A 20,653-nucleotide genomic window follows, 5' to 3' on the forward strand; every position below is an offset into this window, starting at 1 on the left:
TTTTTTTTTTTTTTTTTTTTTTTGCAAAAAAGAAAAGGACCAAGAGATGTAGGAAGGTGAAGGTGTGTGGAAGACCATGATTATCAAGCCGATCACGACATACACACTGGGTGGGGGTGAGGAATGAGGACACAAAAGGGGTGAGAGAAAGCGAAAAGGTGGAAGATCAAGGGGATTTTAGATGCATGTTGGTCAAAGGATTGGGAATTTCATCATGAGAGTGAGAAAACTGAAAAAATTGCAAGAAAAGGTCTAAGAAATTACTGAGAAGTGAGTGGCTGAGAGAAATGGAGGAAAAAAATTACTGAAGAGAACATCAAGGGGCAGAGGGACCATGGCGTTAAAACAAAGAGCTGGGTGGATCCTAAGATTCTCAAGAATTAAAGCACAGAAAGCACTCTTTAAGAGAGTGAAAATGAGTCCTTAAGGAACCAGTAAAAGGTGTTGAAAGATTGGTTAGTGAGGACAAGAACAGTCCTGGTTCAATAAAAGATAAAATAAAATGCCCAGCTGGGGTTTGGGTTGAGCATGGAGAAGAGTTTGAACAGATTGGAAGCAGGAAGGATGGGAAAAGAGGGCTGAGCGGTAACCCACTCTAGCCCAAGCAGAAAAGTGCTCTGATGACAAAAACAAGCCCTCACTTGAGAGGACCGCAGTGGAGAATTGTCCTCCGAGGACTCGGTTTTCCCATAAAATCAGACAGCAAAGAAAGACGTGAAAGAAGGATTTGAAGACAATGGGGAATTTTAGTCATAATTGAGTTTGAATTCCAGGGCATAAATTGAAAGGTTTCAGGAAAAGAATATGCACAAATTATGGAAATTGATGTCCTGGAAATGAACCGTGATCTGAGAACCCTGAGCATCCTATGACTGACAAAAATGGGAAGAAAGAGTATGATGAAATAAATCCCCATGGCTCTAAGGCACAAGTGAGGGGAAAGTGTGTGAGTGTTGTGGAGAGGGATGCTTGCTAACAGTGCTGGAGGCTCCTGCTTGGCTGCACATGATGAATGAATACAGGATGGGAGGGTGCCATCTCCCCAAGAGTTGTAAGTGCTAGATGTTTCCCTGGTAGTGCATTGTATTTTTTTGAATATGTAAAAAAGCTCCTTAAGAATATGACCTCAATATGCATCCATTTCCTATGAATGACTCTAGTTTCTCATTATTTATGGCTGAATAATATTCCATTTTGTAGAAAAATCAGTTTCTTTGTCCAGTCTTCAACTGATGGGCATGTAGGCTGTTTCGAAGTTTTAGCTATTACAAACTGTGCCACTACCAATAAACTCAATGAGACAGAAACAAAAACAAAAACAAAAAACTAAAAGGCTCCTAGACCAGGAAGCTCATAGACCAGAAGACCCTTCAACTCTACAAGGATTTTATTCTTTCTTTATAGCTGGAGACCAGCACACTAAGGCAATTTTTCCTTTGGCAGGGGTATGGCCCCCCTATGAAGCAGGATGAGAAGAAAAACAGAAACTTTTCATCTTTGGAAGACTGCTTTCTGTTTGGGCTGCTAAACCACCCTGAATATGTTCCTGAAAGAAGAAATGCCCTAGGTTGGGTTTATTTAGGTGCATTTTTTCTTGTATATTTTTTAATGTACTCAATAAAGTTACACAGAAGAAGCCAGTTTGTTCTGTGAGCTTCATTTTTCTCCAAATTTCCTCTAACTCAGATTCTTTTGAATTAAGCCCCTGGACACTTGATTATGACTTTGTCTTTATTTTTTTAATCTTATTGGTACATTTTAGATATACAATTCAGCTACCTTCATCATTGGGATCTTGTACCTCTCCATGCCTTATCTTGGTTCTTATTTTTCCCTATTGCCCAATGCTCCCCTCAGCCCCTCCACCCTTCCCTGTTTACAAAGACATTGCTTTCATGTTTTTCTTTTTAACATATTTTTCTCTTCCCTTTTAACCTTTCCCATACCCCTATGACTTCCTCTATTCTATTAAACCTTTCTTCCTTATTACACAATATCAATTATACATTTTGATCCTTATTTACAGTTTTAGTTTTTCACACCAGAGAAGCTATTCAGTATTTACACATGAGTGTCTTAATTTTACTTAAGAGTATGGTCGCAATGTGCACCCACTTAGCTATAAATATCAGTAGTTTCTCATTCTTTATGGCTGAGTAGTACTCCATTTTATATTAAAAAAAAAACCCACATCTTTTCTATCCTGTCTCCAGCTGATAGACAATTGGGCTATTTCCAAATTTTAGCTATTACAAACCCCGCCTCTATAAATGTGGTTATGATAGCCAGCAGAGGAATAGCTGGGTCAAATGGGACTTCTAATCCTAGTTGTTTGAGATACCTCCATATTGATTCCCACAGTGGTTGCAGCAGTCTGCACTCCCACCAGCAATGAAGAAGGGTTCCTGTCTCCCCACAACCCTGCTAGCATTTGTTATTAGTTGATTTCTTGAAAATAGCCATTCTTTCTGGACGGAGATACAATATCAGTGTTTATAATGAATCAACTGATCAATATAGTAGCTTTACCTGAGGGTTGGAAACTTAGACAGACTAAGGCCCTCTTACTATTCACTTCTGCTGTAGCTCAGGGCAAAGACCCCCTGTGCCTCTGAAGTATAGATGAGATACAATTGTAGCCAGGAGGCCAAAGGCGGTGTGGGTATTGGGTTGGGTTGGTGGAAGTGCCCACGCGGCTCTGGTCCTCTGGTCCTCACTGGTCTTCCAGTGGTGGGAGGTCTTTTCTGTAATTTGTAGCATCCACACCTCTGTTGGGAAAGAGACACACACACATTTCTATAATTCCCTTTAGTTATCGTTAATACATATTTTTTCACCAAGGCTCAGAGATAACCCAGAAAATGAAACAGCAGATACATTGATGTTCAAAGTATAGCATTTTCTCATTAATTATCTAAATCAAGTCCCATCTGGAGGTGCATAAATGATAGAGTTTATGCTATTCTTACAGAGGGCTTTTCAGAAAAGCGTCGAAACTAGTAAAGTCACGCTACAAATTATGTTCTTTTTCTTTTCGGAACACTGGCAAATTTCAAGGCAATCTAAGAGAAAAATATACCAATTACAATGTAAATTCCCTTGAGCATCTCAGGCTTAACAGTGTTTTCATATTATTTTTATTTGGAGTAAATTTATACAATACCTGACCACTTTTTAATGAGGACAAGCCACAATTCTGCACAAGGGCATCACTTATCAGTTCAGAAGCCCTCTGCTTAAATAGTGTGCCTCCAGCTGACAATGCAGCTCTAGATTAATGCTAACTCATTGCAATTTTCAGGTTTCTGGTTGCATCCCAGTTAGTGTTAACAAAATCTTGTAAAAGACATCCTATCCACATTAGATTGAAATAGATAAAGACATTTTTCGACAATGATAATGTAAGATTTGGGGAACTACCAAATTCCTCCCATTATAGAATATCTTAAATTTCTCCATGAAACATGTACTTCCAAGCTTGCATTCTAAGTGACGTCTTGCTGAGCCAGAACACTTTGTCACTGGCAGACAGACTTTGCTTCTCTTAAACAAAATTGGATTTAAGAATATGTGTTGTTTTCTCATTGAGTAATGCATCTCTGACCAATGAGCTCCCATTCCAATTCCTAAATATCTTTAGCAAACAATCTTGACACTTGGGTATTAGGACTGAGTTTTGATTTTCTTGTGTCTCCCAAATAACAGTACTCCTAACTACCAAACTGAACAAGCCCCAGGTCCATGAGACTACATTTACTAATTGCCTAACCATGCTTAAATATATTTTCTATAAATGTTGATAATCTGTAATATGGGTAAATCAACAGTTTGTGGGTTACTGGAATCCTAAAAGTAGCCTATGTATAGTGAAAATCACCTGTAGATGCAAAATACACATTTGCTTTTATGAGGATATATCCCAGCATCATCTGCTGCTTTTAATGATCTCTTCATTGAAATATTACCTTGAATAACATTGCAAATCTCTCCTCATGGAATTGATTTCATAATGTTTAAAGACTGACTGAATCATATGAGAAATGACTACAACTTTTAGGCCAGTCATCTCTCAAATTTTGATGCTCATACCAGTCTCCAGGGCATCTTAACATATCTGTCTCTTTTAAATAACTCATCAATATCTCCCAGATGAGACATCACCATTGCCAAATTACTGACAAAGGAAGGGGAAGATTGCACAGAAAACATGCGCACCTCTGACAGCACCTGCATTTATTGCCTTCTTTTTGATTCAGTCAGTGAAACCACAGCATCTTCCTTGCAGTAGTGTCCCAGGCAAACTCTCCTTTTCCATGACCAGATGTGTTTATATTTCATTATTCACACTTATAGGTCATTATTTCATACTCATCATTTCATGAAAAGGATATAGTATCTTTGTTTTAGATGTTCTTGAAGACTAATGCCTGCTGTGATGAGATTTTGAATTTGTCATATATTTATCTATTTGGAACTTTTTAAATGGAATATTTTCCTGAGAATGTTTTATAATTTTAATATATAAATTGTCCACTTTTCATACAACTTTTCAATTTATTTCACTGTTTCATACATCAGGAAGCTCAACCTTCTGAGCTCATATGCTTTCAACATGCATTATCAATAACTCCTGACTTTTTAAGAGGCAAGAGCACTAAAAAAATGGGCTCTCTCTGGTTGGAAACAGCAGGAGTGATCACAAGAGAAAAGCAACAGGCAAAAGCAGAAATAATTTAAGTGGGCCAGAAACAAATAAACCCAGCACAAGTATCATGAGTAGTGCTCTACACTGAATACAATTCCTTAAATCCTACTATATCGGTATGAGTCAGTCATATACCCTATACCTTTGGATCATTACATTTTATATCAAGTTTGTTAAGATTTTTCAGAAGCCACTTGTCTAAGTCAGGCAGCATTGTGGAAGTGGTACCCTTTGGAACACAGACCACGTGGAGTGATTTTCCTCAACTCTCCTGAATAGGCAGCCAATATGTGTAACAATCTGTTCAACACTGCTGGCAAAACATTAGTGCACCATATCAATTCTTATGTCAGTTTACACTGTGCTTAAGCTATGTTCTAAATTTCTCCCAGCGTTAACCATCACGAGAAAAAAATACATTAACAAAAACATGAAATCGACCTGCTCTCAGTTTGTCTACTTTCATTAAGGTAAGAAAACCCATAATCTTCCTCCTTAAGAGCTTTAGTGAATTAACGGTGACTGAAGAGTCTGGTGTTCAAATATCTGTATAATTTTCTCCTTTACTTGAGCCTCTACAGTCGCTCCATCCATTCTTACTTTTTTGAGAATGGCAAATATAGGTAGTCTTTTTGAGAACTACCACAGACATTTAGGCAAATGTTCTTACTGGGTAAAATTCCAGACTTGGAGATTAACAGACCTGGGTTCTGAGTCCAGTTCTTTCAGATTGGAGCTTTGTGAGTCAGGCCTGGTCCCATGACCTCTCTGTGAAGTCAGGGAACTTGAGATCAATGTCTCCCTACTCAGTACCAAGAGGAAGCATGATGATGCCTGTGGGCCATAGGCCAGTGGGCGGCTTTCTGTCAGATGCTCCTCGTTAACAGCACTGATGTCACCTTGTGTCAGTACTGAGCAAGAGGCTAGACGCGCTCTCTACTGCAAGCTACAAAGAAGTGAACTTTATTAACTAGATATTGTAGGGGAAGAAATTGAAAGTCACAGAGTTGAGCTACAGAGATAGAATTCCACTTATGGGGAAGAACAACTTACTCAAGAAAGAGTTATCCATTTCCATGCTGTTTTCCTCTATCCTAAGGCACAATGAATGGTAACTCTAAGGTACGAAATGTGGTTTTCTAAGATAACAATTGACTTTATACATAAAGTGAAAGTAACAGAGAAAAAAAGAACTGATGCCTCTATTTTCATAGCTGTCTGTCTTGCTGGGACCATCCATGGGGTCAAGTGTGCAGGGATAGGAAATGCTTTTCATCAAAAAGGAACAGATTTGTTACTCGCTTCAAGTCAATCATACTTCCAAGGGCACTCCTGATATTTGTGGCTACCAGCCAATGGAAAAATAAGAGATAAACCTGGACAAGCTGTTCAAACCAGTTAAACCATGAATTTACTTATATATTAATTAATAATTCCATTACAAACTTATTGAATTCTTACCTTTCAAAATACCCACTGGGCACAAAAAGGGTATAATGATTTTAAAAAAGCTCATGATCCTCACCTCGGTGCATCCCACAGTCTAGTTTAATAAAAATGTGTAAGAGATATATGTAAATCCCCTTCTTGTATTAGTGAATACATAAAAGCATAAAAATTATACTGTGCATATTTAAAGAGTACCATGTGATATTTCAATACATGTATAAATTGTGTAATGTTCAAATCAGGCTAAACATGTCTATCTCTGTAAATATGTATAATTTTTTCATTAAGTTTATTGGTCATTTATCAATTCTTTATGGTACAATTTTTAAATTCATTTCTTCTAGTTTTTCACAGTGTATAATACCCTGTTGTTATGTAGCCTACTGTGCAATAGAACACCAGAACTTCTGACTGCTGTCTGGGTATAATCTAGTACTTATTGATTTATTTTGTCCATCCCTCCCCCCGCCGCCATCCATCCTCTCATAACCAACATTCCATTTTCAACATGCATGCAATCACCTTTTTATATCTCCTCCCTATATGTGAGATCATGCAGTACACAGACAGACTTTTTATTGGAAGTTACCCTACAGGTGCAATTTATTATTGATTTTTGTGATTAAAAGCGTGGGCCCTCTGGTTTAGTAACCTCATCCTGAATCCTACTTCTATCATTTCTCAGCTGTGTGACTTGGGGTAAATGACCAGAAATATGAAGATTATTATATTCTGTCTATTCTAATGTTTTGAACATTAAATTGCAAGTACTAAATAATGTTAGATATTAATATTAACTTATTATTGTGTCATTAGCCAAATGACCTAGTGCCAAAATTTCAAAATTTTTAGGGAAAAAAAGTCAGTGTTCTCCTTTAGAAGGTCCATTTCACTGAGAAAACACTAGCTACAGAATTCAGCTAAAAAGTACCTATGTGGTATTGGTTACATAAAGCTAAATGTATATTTTTACTATATTGTTGCTAAAAATAACAGAGATTTAATAGTTTTGCTAGTCACTTTTTATAAAGTTTTTTTCTGAGTCAATTCAGTAGGGTTTTATTGGTTTTTGTTATCTACATAAGAAAGTATATTGTAAGTTATAGCAGAGATAGTCAGAGGTATTCTCTGATCTGCTCCCTCAGAATGTTTAGAATCTGGAAGGGATGAGAACAAGATTTGTGTAAATTACCACACATAATGAAAATAATATGTCACAAAATGAAACAATGCTAATGCGATTTAAAGAGAAAGAAGAGAGGAGAGACAGGAAGAAAGAGAGACAAAGACAGAGATAGAGAGAGAGACAGAGTCACTGCATCCCTGCGAGCATAGGCACCTGTCGGGTGAGTTCCAGCTGTGGAAGGAGTGTCGCTGTCTGGGCTGTCGCCATGACGTCACCAGCAGTGAGCTTTGTTGCTCAGGGGAAACCGCTTCCTTACGCTCTCAGACCCCACATCTGCGTTCACAAAGCAAGTCCCTTCCCAGGACAGGTTCAGTGATAAACTGAAAAAGTCTACATGAAATGCTTGAAAAACGTATGTCATGGATTGTTTTTTTTTTTTTTTTTTTTTTTTTTTTTTTTTTTTTTTTTTTTTTTTTTTTTTTTTTTTTTTTTTGTACTGGGGATCGAATTTGGGACCTTGCACTTGCGAGGCAGGCAGTGGAACCACTGAGCGAAATCCCCAGCCCATAAGACACAGAATTAAACAATGAATTAATTAGCATATAATTTTATCCCTTTAATAAATAAGCATTTGAAATTTAGGAATTTCAAGTTCATCACTGCCTACTTTATATTGAAAATTGAATGTTTATTAGACTATTGAAGGTAGGCATGTTTGCTATTCTAAAACACCCTCATTCTCCTTCCTGGGGATTTTGGAGTAAGCTATGTGTGAACTATAGAATCAGTGAAAACACAGAAAACATTTAGATTTCTTACAAATGCTACCTAGTCAAATCTGTTCATTCATTTTTTCCTTTACTGTCACAATACCAGTCAAGTACAGAGCGATGTGTATTACACAGGGTTTCTATCCTCAGTGAGCTTAATGCCGAGTTCGGAAGATAGACAGGAAACTGTCATTATACTTTTCAAGCGTCATGAGAAAAAATGCAAAATACACCAGAAGCACACTGCAGAAAGTCTGTACAAGTTGTCTGTTATTTCTGAACAAATCACCCAAAAACTTCATGTAATAAAACAGCAAATGCTTCCTCTGTCATCTAGTTTCTCATCTTTTGAAACCTTGTAGTGGCCCAGCTGAGTGATTCTTTGTGGACATAGCATTTAGATCTGCTACCAACGGGAAGTCCCGCTGGGATTCAGGATCAGCTTTCCTGCCCAGTTGCTCAGGTGACTGACTGTTCGTAGTCCTCACATCTGAGAGAGAAGAGTGTGAGGGTGAGGGTGGTGAGTAGAAGCCATGAAAGCCATAGTCATTTATAACGTCATCTCGGACGTGACACGTTATTCCATATTCTATTTACCACACAGATCCAGAAACTCCAGAAACATTATGCCAGTGGACACAGGAATATCAGGAGATGGGGATTCTTGGGAGCCATTTGAAAGCTAATTGCCACAAGATTTAGCCAGAGGTGGCCTCATGTCATTATCTTTGCTAATCAGAAACACGAAATAGTAAATAAACATTATAAAATATACATAAATTCTAATAAACTTATAAATTGTCATAGTCTTTGCTCTTAACTTATTGGTAAGAAGTTAATTGTTTGGTAATTTAAACCTTCCTGAATGATATGGGCTCAGGACTATTTGAAAAATCTTCAATCCAGGCCTGATGTTGAAGAAGTTTTGTTATAAATCCCCATTTCCTTTCCCAGTCATGGCTACAGCCTCATTCATGGGCTCAGATCCATGGAGTTCTGAAAAGCAGAATGTCAGCAGGGTGTAGTGCACACTTCCAGTACTTCTGGAAAATTCTTGGTACTTATCCCTCAGCCCACTCTGTCCCCAGCACACCTGATATACAAGATAATTTTCTTTCATGGCTAACACACTGTACAGCCCAACCTATCCTGCTAGGGAAACAGAGACACTGGTAGGTTTCTCCACTCAATCTGATCCAGTTCTTGGCATAATTATCATTTACGTTTTGAATTCTTCCACCATAAGAAGAGTTACTTAATCAATGAATATACATTGTTCAAAATACAATGTTTGAGCATTATAATGTTCAAAATAAAGAACAACTTAATTTCTTCAGTAACCTATATTTTGTCATTCACTACAAAAATCAGAGTAACATAATATATTTGGATTCTCATTTTCAAAAGAAAAACTATTGGTAAACATCTAATTCTTAGAAATTATAATTTACATTCATGGCGTGTTATAAAAAGAGGTTGTATATAGTTATTCACAGATGTTTATTAGTATATTAAGTAATTGTAGAAAGAGAAATCAGGCTAAAGTGCATTTTTCTTTCCATCTACTTGGTTTGCCTTAATCTAGTATAGATTTAGAGGGTCAGAATCCATTACCTAGAGAATCTTTTATGATCTCATTCTTACTAGATCAAGCAAAAAATAATGAAAGCACATGGAAATTCAATGAACATACAGAACATTCTTTAAATCTAAAGAGTTAAGGATTTTCTTTTTTATTTGAGTTTAATAAGCTGCTAATACTTGTGGATTATTTTAAAAATCATTGGCAGGAGAATCATTCAACTCAGTGTGGAGATTTCTCAAAAAATCAACCCAACTACTGTACTTCTAGGTAGCTTCCTGAAGGAGTTAAAGATATCATATTACAGCCATAAGTGCATACCAATGTTTATAGCAGCACAATTCATAATAGCTAAGTCTTTGAAGCAGCCTGTATGTTCATCAACAGACGAATGGTTAAAGAAAATGTGGCATCTATATATACTGGAATGCTACTCTACTATAAAGAAGGATAAATTTGAGTAATTTGGAAGAAAACAGATACACCTTGAAAACACTATGTTAGTGAAATAAATCAGATACAGAAGTTTAAATGCTCTCTCATTGGAATAATCCAAAATACAAACAAAGAGCAAAATTAAAAATTGATAAAAGGAAACAGGGAGATAGAATTTATGCAAATGGAAAAAGGACCAAAAGATCAAGGGTAGGGGAAGAAGGATAGAGGGTAGGGACTTAAAAAAAGGTTTCAAGTGTGTGATGTAGATGTACTACGTACCTGAAATGATTGTCATCAGTATACGTCACAAACGTGAAGTAAAGGAACATGATAATAAAAATGAGGGAAGAGGACCTAGATGGGAGAAAGGGAGGGGAGTGGGGGGAAAGGAAATACTAAGAATCAATATGTGTTACGCACACGGACCTATTCTCTAAGATGAAGGTAGACATCAGGTACAGTAAACGCATAACAATAAAAATTAAAAACAAGAAATTTTAATCAATTTCACCTATGATATATCCTTATTAGTTCCTCAGCTAATTCTTCCATAAGAATTTTTTTTCTTTTTACTGAGTTTATTGGTACATTCCGGGCACGCAGTACAGTTATATTCATCACTGGGATCTTGTACCCCTGCATGACAGGTCTTGGTTCTCATTTTTGCCCCTTGTCCCTGCCCTCCCTTCACCCCCTCCCCTCCCCATATACAAACACTTTATTTCCATTTTTTCATTTTCTCATGCTTTTTCTTTTCCCTTATTACCTTTCCCCTACCCTTCCCACTCTCCCTACATCTTTAGCCCTTTTCTTCCTATTTCACATTGTTAATTATCTCATTAGGATCTTATGTACTATTAGAGTTTTTCACACCAGAGAAACTATTTGGTATTTACGCATGTGTGACTTATTTATTTCACTTAGGAGTATATCCTCAAAATATATCCATTTTCCTATGAATGACTCTAATCTCTAATTCTTTATGGCTGAGTAATATTCCATTTTATTCAAAAAATATCTTCTCTATCCAGTTTGCAACGGATGGGCAAATGGGCTGTTTCCATTTAACTATTACAAACTGTGCTGCTATGAACATAGGTGAGCATATGTTGCTGTGATATGATTCTCTTAATTCTTTTGGAAAGATACCCAGCAGAGCGATGGCTAGGTCAAATAGAACTTCTAGTCCCATCTCTTTGAGGCATCTCCATATTGATTTTCATAGTAGTTGCACCACTCTGCACTCCAACCAACAATGGAGAAGGGTTCCTTTCTCCCCACAATATTTGTTATTGTATGATTTCTTGATAGCAGCCATTCTTTATGGGATGAGGTGGAATCTCAGTGTTGTTTTCATCTTCATCTCTTGAATGACCAGTGATATAGAACATTTTTTCATATATTTACTTGCTTCTTTTACTTCTTTGTCTGAGAAATATCTGTTCATTTCAGATGCCCATTTTTAAATTGGGTCTTTATATTTGGGGGGCTGATTGTTTCAGTTTATATATTCTAAATAATAGTCCTTTGTCTGAGGAGCAGCTGGTAAATTTTTTCACACATTGTAGGTTGTCTCTTAGTTCTGTTGATGGTTTCTTTTGCAGTGCAGAAGTCTTTCAATAAGATGAGATCCCAGTTGTTGATTCTTTCTGCTAGTTCCCGTGATACTGAGGATTTGTTCATAAAGTCTTTTCCAGAGTTTGTCTTCAGAGTTTCCAAAGTCTGTCTTCCAGAGTTCTGCCTAACTTATCTTCCAGCAAGTTTAGTGTTCCTGTTTTAATATTTAGATCTTTAAGCCACTTGGATTTTAATTTAGAGTATGGTGAGAGATAAGGGTATAGTTTTAATCTTTGGCAGGTTGAGATCCAGTTTTTACAACACCATTTATTAAAGAGGCTATCTTTCCTCCAGTGAGGATGGTCAGCTCCTTTGTCAAAGATGAGGTAGCTGAGTACATCTGGAGTTGTTTTTGTGTCTTCCAATCTCTTCCACTGATCCTCAGGTCTGTTTCTTTGCCAGTACCATACTGTTTTTATCACATTTCTTTGTAGTATAGTTTCAAATTGGAAATTGTTATACCCACTGCCATGTGTCTGTTGCATAGGATGGCTTTTGCTATTCTAGTTGTCTTATGGTTCCAAATGAATTTTTGGATTCTTTTTTCGAGTTCTGTGAAATATAGTGTTGAAATTTCAATGGGCATTGCACTGAATCTGTATAGCAGTTTTTGGTAGTATGGTCATTTACACTATGTTGATTCTTCCTACCAAGGATCAGGGGCTATCTTTCCATTTTCTTATATCCTCATTAATCTTTCTGTTCAGAGTGCTACAGTTTTCAGTGTAGAGGTCTTTTGCTTCTTTTGTTAGGTTGATTCCTAGATACTTCATTTTTTTTGGATGCTATTATTAAAGGAATTGTTTCCCTAATTTCTCTCTCAGTGAGTCTATTATTTGTGTACAAGAAGGCTATTGATTTTGGAGTGTTGACCTTGTATCCTGCTACTCTGCTAAAAGTGTCAATTAAGTCTAGAAGTCTTTTGGTGGAGTTTTTTGGGTCTTCAGTGTAGAGTATCATATCATCAGCAAATAATGACAGTTTAACTTCTTCCTTTCCTATCTTTATTGCTTTAATTTCTTTCTCTTGTCTAATTGCTATGGCTAATGTTTCCAGAGCTATATCGAAGAGGAGTGGTGATCGTGGGCATCCTTGTCTTGTTCCTGATTTTAAAATGAAAGTTTTCAGTTTTGGGCCATTTAATATGATTTTGGCTTTTGGTTTTTCATAGATAACCTTTATTAAGTTGAAATATCGACCACCTATTGTAATTTTTTGCAGGGTTTTTATGATGAATGGGTGTTTAATTTTCTCAAATGCTTTTTCTGCATCTATCAATAGGATCATATGGTTTTTGCCCTTGACTTTGTTAATATAGTGTATTACATTTATTGACTTACATATGCTGAACCATCTTTGCATCCCTGGAATAAATCTGACTTGGTCAGGTTGTATGATCTTCTTGATCATCCTCTGTATTCTGTTTGCTAGCATCTTATTAAGGATTTTTGCATCTATATTCATTAAGGAGTTTGACTGACCTGTCATTTTCTTTTTTAGTTTCATCTTTCCCTGGTTTGGGAATTAAAGTGATACTTGCTTTCAGGAATGAATTTTGAAGTTTTGCTGCCATTTCAATTTTATTGAAAAGTTTGAAGAGTAATGGTAGTGGTTCTTCTCTAAATGTCTTATAAAATTCAGCAGTGAATCCATCAGAACCTGGGCTTTTCTTTGTTGGTAAGGTTTTAATTACATTTTCAATTTCACTGATTGTAATTGGGGTGTTTAAAATGTTTTTATCTTCTTTGTTCAACTTTGGTAATTAATAAGTATCTAGAAATCTGTCCATTTCTTCAGTGTTTTCCCTTTTATTATAGTACAGGTTCTCAAAGTAGGCATTAATGATCCTCTGGATTTCTGTTGCATCTGTTGTGACTTCACCTTTTTCATTCCTGATTTCATGGAGAAGGTTTGCTAAGGGTTTATCAATTTTATTTATTCTTTCAAAAAAAAACCAACTCTTCAATTCATTTATTTTTTTGTATCATTTTCTTAGTTTCCATTGCATTGATTTCTGCTCTAATCTTTATAATTTCCTCTCTTGTTCAGACTTTGGGTTTTTCTTGCTCTTGTTTTTCTAGGAGTCTAAGATTCGCTGTTAGGTTGTTTATTTGAGCTCACTCTGTTTTCCTAGTGTAGGCATTCAGTGCTATGAATTTTCCACATAGAACTGCTTTCATTGTGTCCCATAGATTCCTGTATGTTGTATTGGTATTTTCATTTATTTGTAAAAACTGTCTGATTTCTTCTTTAGTTTCCTCTGTGATCCATTGATTGTTCAGGAGAGTGTTGTTCAATTTCCATGTGTTTGTGAAGTTCCTATGGTTTCTTATGCTATTGATCTCCAGCTTTATTGCACTGTGATCTGATAATATACAGGGAATAACTTCAGTTCTTTTGCATTTATTCAAACCTGTTCATGGACCCATGTGTGGCTAAAAAGAACGTATATTCTTATTTTGTGGGTTGGAACACTCTATAGATGTCTAATAAGTCCATGCATTCAAAAGCTTGGTTCAGTTCTAATACTTCATTGTTGATTTTTTTGCCTAGATGATCTGTCTATTTGTGATAGTGGGGTATTTAGATCCCCTGTATTAGTGCTTATTTGGTTTTTCCTGTTACTTAATATTTGTTTTATATAGTCGGGGGCATTTATATTTGGTGCATATATGTTTAAGATTGTCATCTCTTCCTCTTGAATTGTTTCCATAAGAAAATTTGATGAGACCATATAATTAGAATAAAATCAACAATTCTGAACACAGCCTTTTTAAATTTTTAATTTGGGCAACAAGTGATTACAACTATGCCTAGCATTTCCTATGTCTCTTCTCTATGCACAAGTAAATATAATGCATAGCATTTACTTTGACAGGTAAATATAATACACAGCATATCTTCCTAATGACCCCAGCTTCCTGTGAGAGACTCTGCTCAAAGCTTAGGAATATTTGGAGGATGAGGCAGAGCACCAATCCAATCAGCTTTCTTTTGTCACTCAACAGTTCCCCTCCATATTAAACCCTCACATCAAGAGACCATCCGTAACTTTGACATTAGGCATACCTACGAGACAGTGCCTCTTATTTCTTAAACCATCTGTGCTCTTCTGCCAGGGATTCATAAATATGTCCACTACCTGATACTTTTGTAATCACTCTCCAGAGATGGATTTGAAAAAACCCACCCAGTGTTGAGAAAGGACAACATTCTTATTCAGGTAAATAAAAATATAAGGAAACTATGATGACTAAATACAATAAATGGATGCTAAGTCAAAATAATGAAGGAAGACTTCCCATGAGGAGCCATAGGATGATAAAATAAGAACTCTTGAGACAATCTGTTTCCACTTTCTTACTTTAATGACAAGAAAAATAAGCTCCAAAGACACTTTACAAGGTCACTAGGATATGCAAGCTGAAGTCAGTACTCAACCCTCGTGGTCCTTCTGCTTCTCTGGGAAAACAGCCTCTGTAAAGCACCTCACATAAAGGTGGTATTAAGTGTGTTGCATGCCAGGAGTCTGGAAGCCTACAGTTTTTAAAAACAGAAGTGAACAAAACCAAAAGATGTGCAAGCCCCAAAGGATTACTGTTAACTAACTAACTGCCACAGGTTCTCTTCCACTTTTGTTCTGAGAGGTTTATGATGATTTGTACAGACTCACATGAGAGGCAACCTCAGAACGTGAAAGTCTGAAGAGCTAGGGACAAGTGGAAGAGGAAAAAAAAAAGTAGATGGCCAAAACTGCAGAATCCTATGTGACAGTATTTTGCAGAGCCTGTGGTGCCAAGGCTCACAGAGCATAGCTTGCAGAGGTCAGGCACAGCTCAGCTGGCTGGGCTGTCTCCCTACCCTCAGCTCTGCAGGTGGGGAAGGCAGGACACAGGGAAGCAGTGAGGTGGGGAGACAACAGCACTCTACCTGTGAGGCCATAAAAACCTCCAAAGGCTTCCAAGCAACCAAGATGAGCTTTCTGAGACTGAGTGGATTATAAATATTGACTAATTCCAAAGGGTGGGGGGTAAAAAATCTGTTCTTAGAACACACGGATTCTTTTGAGAGAATCACTAAGGCTAGTGACAAAAATCTGTGTTTATGAACTAAAAACTTTCCGTTTTCTGTGGCTGCGTTCCGGGGACCCCGTGGTTAAACCTGCACTGCACACATTTGCCTCACATCCTATCAGGCTGACTCCTTGAAAATGTGGAATGCGTTTATACATGTTTCTGCAGTGAAACATTCCTGTCTGTTTTTATCTCTCAGCAATATCTATGGCAATATCCTGACAGAGAAAACCCTTTCAGTCTTTTAGTATGCATGATGAGGACTTAAGTCTATATATAAAAGCAGAGATAGATGTATATGTGAGAATTCTGCATACAGTAAAATACAAATATAAGGGCTTTGGGTGCAACTCAGTGGTACAACACATTGTATACTTAAGGCTTTAATCTCCAGCCATAGATAGCCAGATAGATAGATAGACATATAGATAGATAGATAGATAGATAGATAGGTAGGCAGAGACTGAGTAGGTGTCATCTGATCTTTGTATAATCTGGATGATAAAAATATTTGATTAAGGTACATTTTCTCCAAATCTATAATTTTCCCAAACTGGTCTTGAACTTGTGATCTTCCAGCCTCACCCTCCAAGAGTACTGGGAATACAGGCAAGCATGGCCTTTTAACTTTACATTTAACTATATATTTAACTTTACTCTGATTCACAGCATTATCACTTGTCATTAACAAACCCAAACATAACGTTCCATTCACATTCTGAGCTTGACTATGAGAACCTCTCTGAACAAGTGAAGCTCCGAAAACGTGTTAAAGGATAGACATTCTGAAGAACCAGTGTGAAGCCAAACATCCAGAAGGAAGTGAAAATGAATTCCCAAGCCAGCATATCAGAATTTTGAGGGGCAGCGGTGGTGTTGCAGTTGCATTTGTGTCACAGTTTCTAGTATAAAGTTTGATTCTGGATAATCATTTCATGAATGAGAGTAGTATACTTGGGGAGAGGGGATAGTAGACATTTGGTAAACTTGGAAAAGAAGACCACAAAGCACAAAGACATAGGAGAAGTATGTGTATTATCTACTTTCTTGATGTGTGGAGTTTAAATTAAAACCTAAGTGATCGAGGACATGGTATTGAGGAAACTGCATTTTGTTGTATTTTCTGGTATAATTTAGATATGTTTTTCCTTCTTTCTCTTAGATTGTTACATTTCTGTTTCAAGAGTAGCAAATCATGCATACATGATTATTGATCAGTTTTCCATAAATAATGGATGATAAATGTAGCTAATTTCAATGCATTCATCGACAAAGATTTTGAAAGAAGTAGAACGTAGTAGGAATGCCTTTCAGGTGGCCATTCTGGTGAGAGTAGGAAGGCAGATTCCTGCTGTACTACAGTTTTTTTTTTTAAATAACAATAAGGACAATTTACTTGTTTAAACCCCTACTCATTCATGCCTTAAGTCTAAGAATTTAAGGGGAGGAGGGGAGGATAAGGGAGGTATGAGAAGAGCACCACCTGAGACAACATGAACTAAGTCTTTATTAACCAGAGATTGACATTAGCAGGCACCTCACTTCCTCTTCCATACCAGATCACAAAGGTTGTACTGTGTACATACCCATGTCTATAGGGTAATAAGATTGGTTTTTATGTGGTTTATGGAAAGTAGTTCTCATTACTTTATAGCCATTTCCTAGCCTTTTCCTTCTTCTCAGCAATAAATTCTCTTTGTTTTAATGTTTTATATTCCCAACTTAATTTCTAATCTCTCTTAGGTCAATAATGCCTCAATGTCCAATAAAGTCAATCTAAGGTATTACTCTTTGCACCTTTCATCCATCTGAAATGGCCACTCTGAGAGTTAGAGAATGAAAAGACTCTATAGAGAGATTTGTATGCATCTTTTTTTCTTTTACAATTTTTACTACATGGACAGGAAAGCTAAATCATAAAGAAATAAAAATGATTATTCTAGATCACTAACTAGTTTAATAGCTTTAAAGAAAAAAAAACCAACCTAGATTTGAATGTCTTAAGAAATAAAGGATGATAGAGAAAGAAATTGTGCAGTTCTTTAGCCATAAGGAATAGAATAATCTACAACCATCAGATTTAGGAATAAGAAGATTTGTTTATGGGAAAAAGTGCAAGTATGTTATCAGTTAGAACTGTGACTTTTTTTTTTCCTGTTGGAAAGGGAGATTACTTTTGGACTGTAACATTTAGTTTTATGGTTTGTCTCCCATTAGGTTTGGAGTTTTAAATAATATCAGAAGAAATGCTTTGCGATTTCCCACAATCCACAGGAGACTTGTGTTTCTGGAGTCTTGCTCATATCCCAGAATTCTGTTACGTTATTCTTCAATCATCTCTGGGGAGTGGATGATGCCTCTCCACCTCCTGCAGGGCTGATAGTCACATGGTAACGAAACCTACTGAGGAATGCAGAAAAAATCATGAAAACAGAAGAAGAAAGTTAAATGATACTCCAACTGCTAAATCTTGGTGACGTCAGCTCAGTCAGGCACATGTGCATATATGTTTTCCCCAGGAAACCCTACCTAAAGTTCCTACCCTCTCGCTCCATAATATTCTCTTTTTTTGTATCCTTTCAAACAAAACAATACTACTAAGGCACATTGTATGTACATAAATTATTCCATAAGCACCATATGATATTTACAGAAAAATTTTTAGACAATGAACATTTGTTTGGATATTAAGAAGAAATGACCATTGTGAAATTTCTCAGCAAAATAGGCTTTCGGGGAGTGACTTGGAATGTCAGGAGGGATTATTTTTCTTTCTTTTTCTTTTTACTGTTGCAGCTGCTTAAATACTGGCTAGAAATTAAAACATTGGAACAATTTCTTTGCTTTATGGTCATGATGCAACCCAGTGGTTTCAAACTTTATACCAAGGACAAACCAATCCTGAAAATAGGTCTGTTTTCCACTTGTTCTTTAGAAAAGAAAATGTTTAGCTTTCCCCAGTCTGTCAATCTTGTGGAACAAAAATGCCACCAATGTACCTTTTATAAGGATCTGGGGGCAGAAACAGCTGTACAAATCATAAAATAAGTTTTTCTCTTTTAATCCAACTGGCATTTAAGTCAACAGTCATTTTCAGAGACAAATTATAAAGCAGACTCACATTGAAACTCAACCTGGAAGAGAGAGGTATACACCACTGCAGCCTGTTTAGAACTGGGTATTCTGAGTGCTGATGCTGGGAAAATGAGTGGAAATCACTTGTGATTTTGTAAGCAAATCACTCCCAGAGCTCTCTATTTGCCTGTAGAGAGGAAAGCAAATCAGTGCAGGAAACTAGAGTTTCTCGAAAACACATAAAAAGTCCTTGGGAGATGATATGGTGAATGTTATTCTTTCATAAGTAAATATTCTTTCCTTGTCAGTTTTAAATGGGGAAAAAAACTTAAGTTCCCAAATCGGATGGTAAATAAAGGTCTCATGGTGCTCAGCAGTAACAAGTCAATCGCTGAAACCAATTTCAACCCCAGAGTGACAGAGAACAGTAAATCATTTCCTTCCCCCTTGCACCTTCCGCTCCTTGCCAAAAAGTTTTTCTTAGACCTCACCCATTAAAATGTAATTTTATCTTTTCCACATCTGCCTTTGTTGTTGCTAAGTGTCTGGCTTCCTTCTCACACCAGTCAGAAGAAACTCACTATCTCTAAACTTTATATTGTAAAAATTTTATTTTTAAAATGTGCTTCAATATGGTAAAATACCTAATGTGCAATTTTCCCTCCTACTGCATTTCATTTTATTTTTAAATAATATTTTATTTTTAATTCACACATAGTCTTATAGTCTTCATGCACATTTATGGGGTCTGGTGTGTCATTTCAATACATGCGCACATGTAACGATCTGATCAGAATATCTAGTCAGATATTTACAATTTCTTTGTCTCAAGAGCATTCAATCCTCTCAAATAACTATTTTGAAATATTCGATTAACTGTTGTTAATCATAGCTTTCTAGCCATGCTATAAAACATTAGAATTTATTCCTCCTATCCAACTACAACCCAGTCACTATTAATCCTTCTCCCAACCTTCCCTTCTCTACATCTCTCCCAGGCTCTGGTAACTACTATTCTATTTTCTACTTCTTTGAGACAAGCATTGCAGCTCCCACATATAAGTGAGAATATATGGTGTTTGTCTTTCTGTGCCTGATTTTTTTCACTTAGCAGAATAACCTCCAATTCCATCCGTAACCCTGAAAATGAGAAAAAAATTTATTGATTTTTCTGGCTGAACAATATTCAATTGTGTATTTATGTCACATTTTCTTTCTTCCCTCATCTATTGATAGACATAGAGTCTGATTCCAAATCTTGGCTACTGCGAATAATGGTGACAACTGTACATGCCTTTGTCAATAGTTATTTCAATTCCTTTGTATACACATCCACTGGTGTGATCACTGCGCCGTATGGTAATTCTATTTTCAGTTTATGGAGGAACCTTACACTCTTTTGTACATGATTAAACTAATTTACATTCGCACTGATAGTGTATCATAATTCCTCTCTCTCTCTCTGCATTCTCTCCAGTATTTAATTTTTGTATTTCTGATATTAGTCTTTCTAAGTGGGATAGAACAGTGTCTCATTGTGCTTTTGATTTACATTTTCCTAATGATCTGTACTGTTGAAAAGCATTTCACGCATTCGACATTTATGTATCCACTGTTGAGAAATTTGTACTCAAGTCATTTACTCTTTTTTTTTTTCGTACTGGGGATGGGACTCAGGACCTTGCACTTGCAGGGCAAGTGGTGGCACCACTGAGCTCATCCCCGGCTCTCATTTGCTCATTTTTAATTGAATTTTTTTTTTTTTTTTTTTTTTTTTTTTTTTTTTTTTTTTTTTTTTGTTTTTTTTTTTTTTTTTTT

General features: G+C 36.4%; 1 long non-coding RNA gene across 1 annotated transcript in view; it reads right to left on the reverse strand.

Moving 5' to 3' along the window:
- Positions 1-17,881: 17,881 nt before the first annotated feature.
- LOC117287333 overlaps positions 17,882-20,653 on the reverse strand; it is a 51,786-nt gene continuing 49,014 nt past the window's right edge. Inside the window, exons 3-4 of the long non-coding RNA XR_004518577.1 lie at positions 18,882-19,022; positions 17,882-18,163 (exon numbers count right to left, since the gene is read on the reverse strand). This is a non-coding gene — a long non-coding RNA (uncharacterized LOC117287333). The remainder of the gene's footprint in view (positions 18,164-18,881; positions 19,023-20,653) is intronic.

Source organism: Fukomys damarensis, unplaced genomic scaffold, assembly GCF_012274545.1.
Source record: "Fukomys damarensis isolate Sample0158 unplaced genomic scaffold, DMR_v1.0_HiC HiC_scaffold_3, whole genome shotgun sequence".
Taxonomy (NCBI): domain Eukaryota; kingdom Metazoa; phylum Chordata; class Mammalia; order Rodentia; family Bathyergidae; genus Fukomys; species Fukomys damarensis.